Raw genomic sequence first — 13,722 nt, forward strand, 5'->3', positions numbered from 1 at the left:
GTTATCTAAATTCCAGTTTCTTTTAGAGTTGACATAATATCTGTTTTTCATTTTCCTCTTATTTTGCATAATATATGATGCCTTATATATGATTTTGAAAGAACCAAATATTCTGTACTTTCCCACAAGTATGCAGCAAGTCTGTATTCAAATTGTGGAAGTGACTTCAGTGCAGTTGAGTGTCATGCTATTTCGAAGGGTAGTTGAAAGTAGTGTAGAAGACATTTTCATAATTATAAGTTGAGAAAACTCAGTTTTGTAACCTAATAGCTATTTTTGTATGAGGTGAGAGAGTGAAGGAAGAGAAGTTACCAGGCTTTAATTCTCCCCTGTCTCTCATTCAGAACAAGTTCTAGAAGTATAAGTACTTCTCATTTAATAATATAAACAATAAATAGAAAATCCATAAAAAATTCTTTGAAAGGATCAAGTAGGTTCTTAAGTATGTCCTTACAACCCAGGGATGTTTGAAATCAAAGCGTGATGAACCTGAAAAGAAGGTGAGTTTTACCCCAAAATCAAAAACTAAACCGAAAAGAAAAAAACAACCCCAAAACTAAAAACAAATTCTCCAGGCTATAGAGAGTATGGCAGAACCTGGCATGTGGATTTCCTAGCTAATGAGCATATGCCATGAATTTCTCTGGCTCTTGTCCACAGAAACTATATGAATGACAGCTAGGAAAACATTCCCTTCTTATCAAACCAGAAACAATAGCAGATGTAATTACAGCATTCTGACAGCTGCCTGTGAAAATGAATTTCTACTTGCTGCTGTGCAGAGAAGACTATTGTGTTAATTTGGAGACTTTTAAATAATTGTACTTGGGGACAATTGTTGTGGAAGAAATGAACTATTCTCAAGTATGACCTATTGGGTGTATGACTTGTAGGATTATTAGTCTCATTATCTCATGCTCCAATGAAAATGAATATTTTCTTTGCTCACCTTCATTCTATTTGACCTTAAATGTTTATATATTTTATTTCATTAGTAAAAACTGAAGAAAGTATATATATCTCAACTGGCTGGTAGAAATATCTAAGGTCTGTGTATATTTGTATATACTTAGCTTGTATGTTCATAACATATCTTTTATGTGAAATCATTATATATCATTTGTATGTTATAGTTGTATATATGGTTGTATATGTATACGGTTATAGGTTGTATGTTCATAACATCATTTATGTGAAGTATATAAACGCTATGGTTGTGTATATACATATACAATTTTTTTTCTGTCAACAACTTATAAGGCATATAAAGAAGTATTTTTGATTGTGCATCAGTGGTATATTAGTAAATGTTTAACAGTGGGTTTTTTGGAGAAAAATAAAATCCTGATTTTTTTTTAGACTGTTCATCATGTCTCTTTTCTTTTTTTTAAGATTTTATTTATTTATTTGACAGAGTTCACAAGTAGGCAGAGAGGCAGGCAGAGAGAGAAAGGGGGAAGCAGGCTGCCTGCTGAGCAGAGAGCCTGATGCAGGGCTCGATCCCAGGACCCTGAGATCATGACCTGAGCTGAAGACAGAGGCTTAACCCTCTGAGCCACCCAGGCACCCCCAAATCCTGATTTTAAATATTTGCCTACTACCATGGGATGAATACTCTAACCATGCCTAATTCAAGCTATCAACACTTTTTGCTACTGAACATGGGGAAGAGCAAGGGTGCTAGCTCCTGTATCAAGGTGCTGGATACCTTGTATCTCATTTTAAGATAAAACTGAACCATAACAAATGATGTGATTTGTTTAAAAACAATAAAACTCCTATGAAGAACCCTACATAAACCCAGGTTTTTTATTTCTATGAGTATCTTTTTTCCATTAATTTATGTGATTCCCTTGTACAGCAAACTTCTAGAGTAGAAGTATAACATCTTTATCTTTTTGACATTAACCCCCCATACATAGCTATTATTTTAATATAAATATATATCATGTAATATTGGAAGCAAAATGCAGTAATTTGGACATACTTAATTTTTAAAATCACTTATCTGATATTTGCATTTAACTAGGGGTTCTGCATTTTATTTGGCAATCCTAGCTGCATCTTATATAAGCAGTGTTTAAATTAAAATGATAAAGTCCATTGCATACTGAGGGAGAAGAATGAACAAAGGTATAGAGGGAGAGTTGAATATGGTCTCATGAAACTCCAAGAAATTTAGTGCCATTGTATTACCTGTGTTATTGCTTCTGGAGGTTTTCTCTGTTCCTTTCTAGTCTTTGTTGCTTCTGGTCTTTCTTTCCCACTCAAAGAGTCTCCTTTGACATTTCTTGCTGGGCCACATTAGTGGTCACAAACTCCTTTAGTTTTTTTTTTTTTTCTTTTTGTCTGGGAAACTCTTTATCTCTCCTTCTATTCTGAATGACAGCCTTGCTGGATAAAATATTCTTGTCTGCATATTTTTCCCATTTAGCATGTTGGATATATCATGCTCCTTTCAGGGGCACCTGTGTGGCTCAGTGGGTTAAGCCTTTGCCTTTGGCTCAGGTCATGATCTCACAGTCCTGGGACTGAGTCCCACATCGGGCTCTCTGCTCAGCAGGGAACCTACTTACTCTCTCTTCCTGCCTGCCTCTCTGCCTACTTGTGATCTCTCTGTCAAATAAGTAAATAAATAAAATCTTAAAAAAAAAAAAATCATGCTCCTTTCTTCTGGCCTGCAAGGTTTCTGTGAAAATATCTGCTGATAACCTGATTTGGCTTCCATTGCAGGTTAAGGATTTCTTTTTCCTTGCTGCTTTTAGGATTCTTTCCTTACCTCTGTATTTTGCAAATTTTACTATAATATGTCTTGGTGTTGGCTGGCTTGTATTGATTTTGATGGCAGTTGTCCGTGCCTCCTGGATAGGGCTTTGTTTCTTACCCCAGATTAGGGAAGTTTTCAGCTATAATTTGCTCAGATAAATCTCCTGTTCTTTTCCCCCTCTGATTATTCTGGGACTCCTTTGATATGAGTGTTACTACACTTTATGGAGTTGCTGAGTTCCCAAAGCTTATATTCATGTTCCAATATTTTTCTTTTCCTCTTCTTTTCAGCTTCATTATTTTCCACAATTTTATTTTCTATGTCTCTGACTCATTTCTCTGCTTCTTCAATCCTTGTGGTCATTGCATCCACTATATTTTGTATCTTGGTAATAGCATTTTTTTATTTTGGCCTGACTAATTTTTAGGCCTTTTATCTATGTAGTAAAGGCTCTCTGGTTTCTTCTGGTTTCTTCTAGGCTTTTTTCAAGCCTAGCTAGTGTCCTTATGATTTCTGATTTTAAAGAAACTCATTGATAATAATACAATAATAGTAGGGTACTTTAATATCCCACTTACAGCAATGGACAGATCATCTATGCAGAAGATCAACAAGGAAATAATGGCTTTGAATGACACATTGGACCAGACAGACTTTGCAGATATATTCAGAACATTTCATTTTAAAGCAACAGAATACAGATTCTTTTCTAGTGCACATAGAACATTCTCTGGAATAGATCATGTACTGGGTCACAACTCAGCCTTCAACAACTACAAAAAGATTGAGATCACACCATGCATATTTTCAGACCACAACACTATGAAAGTTGAAGTCAACCACAGGAAAAAATTTGGAAGGGTCACAAATACATGGAGGTTGAAAAACATTCTATTAAGAATGGATGGGTTAACCAGGAAATTAAAGAAGAAATAAAAAAAAATACATGGAAGCAAATGAAAATGAAAACACAACTGTTCAGAACCTTTGGGATGCAGCAAAGGTGGTCCTAAGAAGGAAGTATGTAGCAATACAGTCCTACCTAAGCAGCAAGTAAAGTCTCAAATACACAACCTAACCCTACGGAGCTAGAAAAGGAATAGCAAATACAGCCTAAACCCAGCAGAAGGGAAATAATATAAAATATAAACTATAATCTCAACAATCAGACAATGAAAAGAAGTGAAAGGCATCAATATTGATTATAGTAATGTCTATAACCAGACATAAATTATATAGAAACAAAAAAACAGTAGAACAGATAAATGAAATTAAGAGCTGGTCCTTTGAAAGAATTAATAAAACTGATAAACCCCTACCCAGACTTTTCAAAAGAAAAGAAAAAGGACCCAAAGAAAGAAAATCATGAATGAAAGAGGAGAGATCATTAGCAATACCACAGAAATACAAACAGAATATTATGAAAAAATATGTGCCAAAAAACTGGGCAATCTGGAAGAAATGGACAAATTTCTTGAAACATAAACAACTATCAAAACTGGAACAGGAAGAAATAGAAAATTTGAGCAGACATTAACCAGCAAAGAAACTGAATCAGTAATCAAAAACTTCCCCCCAAAAACCAAAAGTGCAGAGCCAAATGGTTTCCCAGAGAAATTTTACTAACATTTAAAGAAGAGTTAATACCCATTCTTCTCAAACTGTTCAAAAAAATAGAGGTGGAAGAAAAACTTCCAAAGTCATTCTATTAGGTCAGTGTATTACTTTGATTCCAAAATCACACAAAGACCCCACTAAAAAGGAGAATGAAAAGTGAGTATCTCTGATGAACATGGATGCAAAAATTTTGAACAAGATACTAGCTATTGAATCCAACAGTACATTAAAAGAATTACTCACCACAAGCAAGTGGGATTTATTCCTGGGCTTTAGGAGTAGTTTAATATTTACAAATCAATCAATGTGATACACCATATTAATAAAGGATAAGAACCACATTTTCCCCTCCATAGATGCAAGAAAAACACTGGACAGAATATAGCATTAAAAGAAACCCACCTTTAACAAAGTAGGGTTAGAGGGAACATACCTCAATATCATGAAGGCCATATATAAATGACCCACAGCTAATAACATCTTAAGTGAGGAAAAAAACTGAGAACTTTTCCTCTGTGGTCAGGAACAAGACCGGGATGTGCACGCTCACCATTACTATTTAACATAGTACTGGAGGTCTTAATCTCAGCAATCAGACAATGAAAAGAAACAAAAGGCATCAATATTGACAAAAAAGTCAAACTCCCACTGTTTGCAGATGATGTGCTATTTTATGTAGAAAACCCAAAGACTCCAGCCAGAAATGACTAGAACTGATACAGGAATTCATTACAGTCACAGGATATGAAATCAATGTACAGAAATCTGCATTTCTATACATCAGTAATGAAGAAGCAGAAAAAGAAATCTAGGAAAAAATGCCATTTACTTGCACCAAAAACAGTAAGATACATAGGAATAAACCTAACCAAATAGGTAAAAGATCAGTACTCTGAAAACTGTAGAACACTTATGAAAGAAACTGAGGGAGACACAAAGAAATGGAAAAACATTCCATGCTCATGGATTGGAAGAACAATTATTGTTAAAATGTCTATACTGCCCAAAGCAATCTATACATTTAATGCAATCACCATCAAAATACCACCAGCATTGGGCACCTGGGTGGCTCAGTGGGTTAAGCCGCTGCCTTCGGCTCAGGTCATGATCTCGGGGTCCTGGGATCGAGTCCCGCATCGGGCTCTCTGCTCAGCAGGGAGCCTGCTTCCTCCTCCTTCTCTCTCTACCTGCCTCTCTGCCTACTTGTAATCTCTCTCTGTCAAATAAATAAATAAAATCTTTAAAAAAAAAAATACCACCAGCATTTTTCACAGACCCAGAACAAACAATCCTAAAATTTGTATGGAACCACAAAGGACCCCAAATAGCTAAAGCAGCAGAGTTGGAGGCATTACAATTATGGACTTCAAGCTATATTGCAAAAACTGTAATCATCAAGACAGTATGGTATTGGCACAAAACCAGAAATGTAGATCAATGGAACAGGATAGAGAACCCAGAAATGGACCCACAACTATATGGCAACAAATTTTCAAAAAAAGGAAAGTCTATCTAAAGGAAAAAAGACCATCTTTTCAACAAATGGTTTTGGGAAAACTGGACAGCAACACACAGAAAAATGAAATTGGACTACTTTCTTAAACTATACACAAAAATAAATTCAAAATGGATGAAAGACCTGAATAGGAGACAGGAAACCACCAAAATAGAGCAGAACACAGGCAGCAACATTGTGACATCAGCTGTAACAACTTCTTACTAGATACATCTCCAGAGGCAAGAGAAACAAAAACAAATTGAATTGCTGGGACACTATCAAGATAAAAAGCTTCAGCACAGAAAAGGAAACAATAAACAAACTAAAAGTAGCCTATGGAATGGGAGGAGTATTTGCAAATGACCTTCCAGGTAAAGGGTTAGTATCCAAAATTTATAACTTCTACAAAATCACCACCACCTCCCAAAAAAATCCAGTTAAGAAATGTGTAGAAGATATGAACAAACATTTTCCCAAAGACATACAAGTGGCTAACAGACACAAGAAAAGATGCTGAATATCACTCATCAGGGAAATAAAAATCAAACCAGGATGAGATACCATATCACATTTGTCAGAATGCCTAAAACAAAGGAAACAACAGATGTTGGTGAAGGTGTAGAGAAAGGGGAAACCCTCTTGCACTGTTGGTGGGAATGCAAACTGGTGCAGACACTCTAGAGAACAATATGGAGGTTTCTCAAAAAGTTAAAAATAGAAGTACCCTATAACCCAGCAATTGCAATACTAGGTCTTTACCCAATGCATACAAAAATACTGATTTGAAGGGGCACATGGACCCTGATGTTTATAAAAGCTTTAACAAGCTTTTATGGAAACAGCCCAAGTGTCCATCTACAGACGAATGGATAAAGAAGTGGTATGCATGTACACACACACACACACACACACAGAGGCATATTACTTAGCCATGAAAAAGAAGAAATCTTGCCACTTGCAACTATGTGGCTAGAGCTACAGTGTAGTATGCTAAGCAAAACAAGTCAGAGAAAGACAAATACCATATGATTTCTCTCATATGTGGAATTTGAGAAACAAAACAGGTGAACATAGGGGAAAGGGAAAAATAAAAAGAGAAACAAACCATAAGAGACTCTTAAGTATAGAGAACAAACTGAGGGTTGCTGGAGGGAAGGCCAGTGGGGGATGGACTAAATGGGGGATGAGTATTAAAGAGGACACTTGTGTTGAGCACTGGTGTTATATGTAAGCGATGCATCACTAAATTCTACTTCTGATACCAATAATACACGCTATATTAACTAGAATTTAATAAAAATTTGAAAAAAAAAAGGTAAATAAAACAAAGGGGGATGGAAAGAATCTCCAAGGAAACTCACTCGGCAGAAGAGAACTATTTGGAAGAGCTCTTTGGACAACAGCAACGGTATCTCATCTACTCCAGGACTCCGTCTAGTGCCTGAATATTATAGAGGGGTGATTAATAAGTCCTATTCATTGTGTAAATGCACAACTGCTCTGCAGCAGAGAGGAATGAGGCTGAATCTATGGAGTGAGGTCAGACTGGAGAGAGCCTGGAGAGCTGAGAGCTAGGGTTTTGAAGGAGGCAGAGCTAAGAATCAGCCTATGTGAGATTGATCAGAATCTCAACCAACTTACCTAGTTCAGACAGAACCCTTGAGAGCTTTCATACTTTCCCACTTGGAAAGTACCAAATTTTTCTATTGCTTCTGAATCTTATGTTGTCAAAGAACTAGGGGGGAATAATTAGGTTTTTAGGGTAATGAAAGGACCCAAAGTTGTAAGAACATATTCACTTAGAATTTAGGATTATTTCATAGTATTCTTTCCAAAAGTGGCTAATGAACAAGATGGATCAGCCCTGTCCTATCTTAGGTTTAGGATCTGTCTGAAAGACTGGTGAGCCGTTCCAAGGAAGAGAAATAGGACATGCACACCCCAGTTCTGGGATCAGCCCTGCCTCTCACGCGGATTGTCCTAAGGCACTCACACAGATGGCAGGGAGGAGAGAGGACTTGACTGTGGTCTTGGGAGTGTCCAGTGAAGGGCAGAGGCATCCATTTGGCAGTGACTGGTGGCCTTACCCTTGAGGCCTCTCGTGCCCTCAGCACTCTTAATAAGGGAGTCCTTGGTGTCCTCAGCTCAGGGCGTTCCCTAGTTTAGTGGTGACAGCAGCAGCAGCAGCATTTCAAGGCAGACTATTGGTTTGGGTTTCAGCAGTTACAGGAAGCAACATTACAGGGAGCAGGAGCTGAAGAAGTGGAAGAAGGAAAATTCAGTTACCAGGGCATCAGTTAAAGGGACTGGTTTATAGGGCACAGAGGAGACATGCCCTGAAAATCACATTGGGAAGAATTTGAGATAAGCTTGTGCTCTTAAAGAGAAGACATGGTGAGAAGCAGAGAATTTGCTTTGTGTCATTCTTCTTCTTCTTCTTCTTCTTTTTTTTTTTAAGGTTTCTGGCCATTGTTTCTTCTTTTTTTTTTTTCATTTATTTATTTTCAGCATAAGAGTATCATTATTTTTTCACCACACCCAGTGCTCCATGCAATCCGTGCCCTCTATAATACCCACCACCTGGTACCCCAACCTCCCACCCCCCTGCCACTTCAAACCCCTCAGATTGTTTTTCGGAGTCCATAGTCTCTCAGATTCACCTCCCCTTCCAATTTACCCCAACCCCCTTCTCTCTAACTCCCCATGTCCTCCATGCTTTTTGTTATGCTCCACAAATAAGTGAAACCATATGATAATTGACTCTCTCTGCTTGACTTATTTCACTCAGCATAATCTCTTCCAGTCCTGTCCATGTTGCTACAAAAGTTGGGCATTTGTCCTTTCTGATGGAGGCATAATACTCCATAGTGTATATGGACCACATCTTCCTTATCCATTCATCCGTTGAAGGGCATCTTGGTTCTTTCCATAGTTTGGCGACTGTGGCCATTGCTGCTATAAACATTGGGGTACAGATGGCCCTTCTTTTCACTACATCTGTATCTTTGGGGTAAATACCCAGGAGTGCAATGGCAGGGTCATAGGGAAGTTCTATTTTTAATTTCTTGAGGAATCTCCACACTGTTCTCCAAAGAGGCTGCACCAACTTGCATTCCCACCAATCCTGTAAGAGGGTTCCCCTTTCTCCACATCCTCTCCAACACATGTTGTTTCCTGTCTTGCTAATTTTGGCCATTCTAACTGGTGTAAGGTGATATCTCAATGTAGTTTTAATTTTAATCTCCCTGATGGCTAGTGATGATGAACATTTTTTCATGTGTCTGAAAGCCATTTGTATGTCTTTATTGGAGCTTTGTGTCATTCTGACCCTGTCATCTGTCTGTCCTATCCACCCTGATGGACTGCCATGTCCTGGGCACTATGGATGGTAAGGGATGATTTGGCCTGTATTTATTACTGAATATATTCTAAATTCTAGCATCCAGATAAATCAGCATGACCCACACTGAGGTCCATAGTATACTTGTGACATATGCAGTGCTAGTCACGTGTTGCCTCTAGAAAGAAATAACTGTGTAAATAAATGTGAGGATTTATGGGTTGAACGAAATAGTTTTCTCAGTAGTAAGAATTCTCAGAACCTTAAGATGTTAAAACATTTATTGTAAATATCCAAGAAGCAGATTTAGGATTAGTTTTTCCCTGATTTGACTACAACAACTTTCCCCTGGTGGTGCATCTTTTACAACCAATGTTCTATGGGGTACCTGGGTGGCTCAGTTCATTAAGTGACTGCCTTCAGTTCAGGTCATGATCCTGGAGTCCTAGGATCGAGTCTTGCATCGGGCTCCCTGCTTGGCGAGGAGTTTGCTTCTCTCTCTGATCTCTTCCCTCTAATGCTCTCTCTCTCTCTCTCTCTCTCTCTCTCATTCTCTCTCTCTCAAATAAATAAATGAAATCTCTAAAAAAAAACAAAAACAAAAAAAACCAAAACTGGTGTTCCAAGGAACATATTTCACGAAAAGTTCTTTCTACTCACAGTGATATGCAAATTACCTTGGAAAAATCACTCCAGAGACACAACTGCTTTGTTTGTTGTTTGTGTGAATCTTGTTGAATTAGTTTAGTGGGCAGAGGGTAGCCTTATTTAATTACATGCTCACACATTGTCTGGGGTACCTCGGTTTCTCTTAGGTTATTGTCTCGACTGAAAAGAACATCAGTAGACTTGCCTTTGGAAAACACACTGTGTTTGTAAACACTGAATCTGAGATTGCTTTTTTTATGGGCTCGGCAAAAGTAGAAAGGAACCTTCAGGGTTGACCATGTCCAAGGAATGTTACAGTGTTCACTGGTTATTTATCATCTGTCGTGGTTTTATGGCTGGAGAAAGGATTTTTTTTTTTTTTTTTGGCATGTTTGTGAGCTTATTCCCTTCACTCTCCATCATCTCAAATGCAATGTACTGCATTCTGGTTTTCTGTTTGTTTTATTTTCTGTTGTTGCTTTTTTTGGGGGGGTTTCTCAAAGCATTTGGGCTCAATAATGAAGAGGATTTGTGAAATTTAACAACTGATTACTTTTTACATGATCTTTTAAAACTGACTTACCTGGTCATTTGTCATTATCTTTTGAGATCTAAAAAAAAAAAAGAAAACTGAATAAGACTGACAAAAATATATTTTCACTTAGAATTACAACTACAAATATCTTGTCCCATTTTCTGCAATGTATGTGCATATATCTGTCTCCATCCAGTTGGAGATAAAGTTTATCTTAACCCCACCATCAATTTCCTTTTCTCTTTCCAATCTCAGATGTATCCATTATCAAGAACTTAGTACCCTTCCATTTTATACTTTTTCCTAAGTATGTGTCCCTAAGGTCTGTATGTTTACATAACACATGCTAGTGCACACATAAATGTTTATAAATTTCTGTATATCCATTGATAACATTGTACTTTCTGCATTTTAGGTTTTTACTAATCTGTATGAACACATACTAGATTTGGTTTATCTCTCTTGCTGGCTGTGTAACCTATCTTGTGTATTTATGCATCCCTTTTGGACGTAGAGTTTGTAGGGTTTTTTTATTTTTTCAATTATAAATATAACTCAAACATTTCTTTGTGTGCACTTCTGGGAGTTTCTGAACATTGCACCTTTAAGATTGTTGTCACTGGGGTATAGGATAGGGGTATATTTGCATTTTTCATGGATACTGCTGGATTATGTCTCAAGGTGCCTATAATTTCATTCTATTTTGCAAAGTGTGAAAGTAACATTTCCCCTAAATTCTTCCCACTGGTTTATTAGATTAAAAAATTTTGCAAACGTGACAGAAAAATATCACTGCTATTTTGACTTGTATTTCCCTGATAACAGGAGAATTAGCATATTTTCATAGTTGTGTTTTGAGTTACTGTTTTGGGAATGTTTATTCTGTACATATTGTCATTGTGATTTTTTTTTCTCATTGATTAGTTGAAGTTCTTCATATATTTAGGATATTATTGCTTTGGATAATACATGGCAAAAGTCTTCCATTTTCTATTTTAACTTTATAACTAAAAAATGTTTATTTAAAACAGTCTTTAATGTGTCTTGTTTGTAATAAATTATATCATAAATAAATTTTTCAAAATTTTAGAGGCCTCTTTTTTACATTTAGATATTTAATGTATCAGGGACTGATTTTTTTATGTTGTAAAGTTGTAAATCATTTTCTTTAGGATGGTTACTTTGTAAACATAATTTTTTAAAAATAATTTATTATTTAGGAGGGTCACTTTTGTTAAAATAATTTATTATAAACTCTATATTTTTCTCACTGATTCATACATACATTATGTATCATGTTCTGTATTTATGGGTCAGTTTCTGGGCTCTCTGTTTAATTCCATTGATTTACTTGACAATTATGGTGTCAAGATTGTATCATTTTAATTAGTATAGCTTTACATTTGGTAGGCAAGAAACTTCTTTTTCTTAAAATTTGTTTAAGCTATTTTGTTTTATTTAAACACATATGAAATTTAGAACTAGTTTAAGTTCCATGAAAATGTCATCATAATTTTATTTGGAGTTGCATTACATTTTATGTTTGTTTTGAGAGAAGGCGTTTAGTACACTTACTCCTCTAAGTTACTCAGGTCTTTATGACTTAAAAATAGTTTCATCCTTTTGTCCAAAATGGTCCCCTACATTTTTTCGTTAGGATTTTTCATATACTAACACTGGTACTGTGAACTGGATCTTTTTTCTTTTTCTTTTTCCTAAGTGGCTTTTGCTGGAATAGAAAAAGAAAAAAAAAAGAAAGATTAATTTTGAATGTTGATCTTGTATTGAGAAACATTATTAAACTCACTCATTTTCACAATGTTTTTTTCTTTTTGGCTTTCTTTGGAGAATGAACCCCAATAATGACAATATTTAAAGTCTTTCTGTGACAGAGAACAGTGTTTTTCCTCCAGTATCCTTTTTCTTCTTGAAGACAGCCCCACATTTTAACTGGGCATAGGTGATACAGGGTAAAGCCCATGTTCCCCTGGTGTTCTCATAGTTAGGTATGGCCTTATGATTAAGTTTTTTTTTATGATGTAACCAAAGGGGTGTATACATCTTCAGGGCAGTGCTGTTAACGGGAAAGCACATAATCTCTGACCACCCCTCACCTTGTAGGAAATGCAGAAATGATGGTAGGTGCTGCAGCTTTCATCCTGGGCCAGGAAGTGAAAACTATATGTCAGAGGTGACCAATCCTTAGGAAAAAGTAGATCCGGAATTTTCATTGTTCATCAAATCTGTCCTCTATCCAGCCCACTGAAGTTTATAGGAGGGGGGAAATATCCCCCAAAACCAAACTACTATCTTGATTCTTTGTGCTTTTTGTTACTTGAAACAGGACCTATTCTTTCCAATCCTTTCCATTTGTCTTGCTTTCTGGTTTTGGCTAGGCTATAGTTTTAGCGTCATATTTCACTGCAAGGCCAGCCTCTTCCTGAATTTAATGGGAATATATCTAAAGTGCCACCATATGTAAGAGGTTTATTATATGGCTTTAGCAGATAATCCTTATTAAGTTTAGGAAATGCCTTTCCATCCTAGTTCTTAGGGTTTTAAAAAATCCTATGATAGGGGTTAAATTTTTCAACTGCTTCTTTCTTTTTAGCATCTGCTGAAGTAACCCATCTGCTTTTTTCTTCTTTCATCCATTACTGCAGTAAAGTATGTTGATAAATATCCTAATGTGAAATATTCTGTCATTCTCACGATAAATTCCCTGTGGTAATGATGCATTGTTATTTAAAAAAAACTACTTTTGATTCTAGTTTTATAATATTTTACTTAAGATGTTCCACAGTTATTTTTATTTCATATATTTTCTTTCTCCTAGTTATCAAGATTAGGCTTGATTTATAATCTAAGTTGGATAAGTTTTCTTCGGGAGGAGTTTCTATAAGATAGAGATGATCTATTCCTTAGAAGTTGAGTAAAATTAAACTGTAAATGTATTCTGTTCAGTTTAAAAAAAGACTTTTGCATATTCTGTCAATGTCCTTAATAACTATTAGTCTATTTAGGTAACTGTTTCATCTTGGATCAGTTCTCTGTCTTCAGATATATGATTGGATACAGAACACGTCTAACTTCAGAAAAAAAAAATCATTCTTTCTTGATTTCAGGTAGACTTTAATTTTTACTGTGTCTTTTTTTTTTTAAAGCCCAAAAGTATCTTTATTTCAGTAGTTATATCTGAAGTTAGATTATTGAATAACTTTTATCCATTGGAGAGGGAATGTTTGCTATATTGGGGTTCTCCAATTTTCAGTATAAAAATTAAATAGTGACATTTACTTGGGGAAAATGTTATCAAC

Source organism: Neovison vison, chromosome 3 (genome assembly GCF_020171115.1).
Source record: "Neovison vison isolate M4711 chromosome 3, ASM_NN_V1, whole genome shotgun sequence".
NCBI lineage: Eukaryota > Metazoa > Chordata > Mammalia > Carnivora > Mustelidae > Neogale > Neogale vison.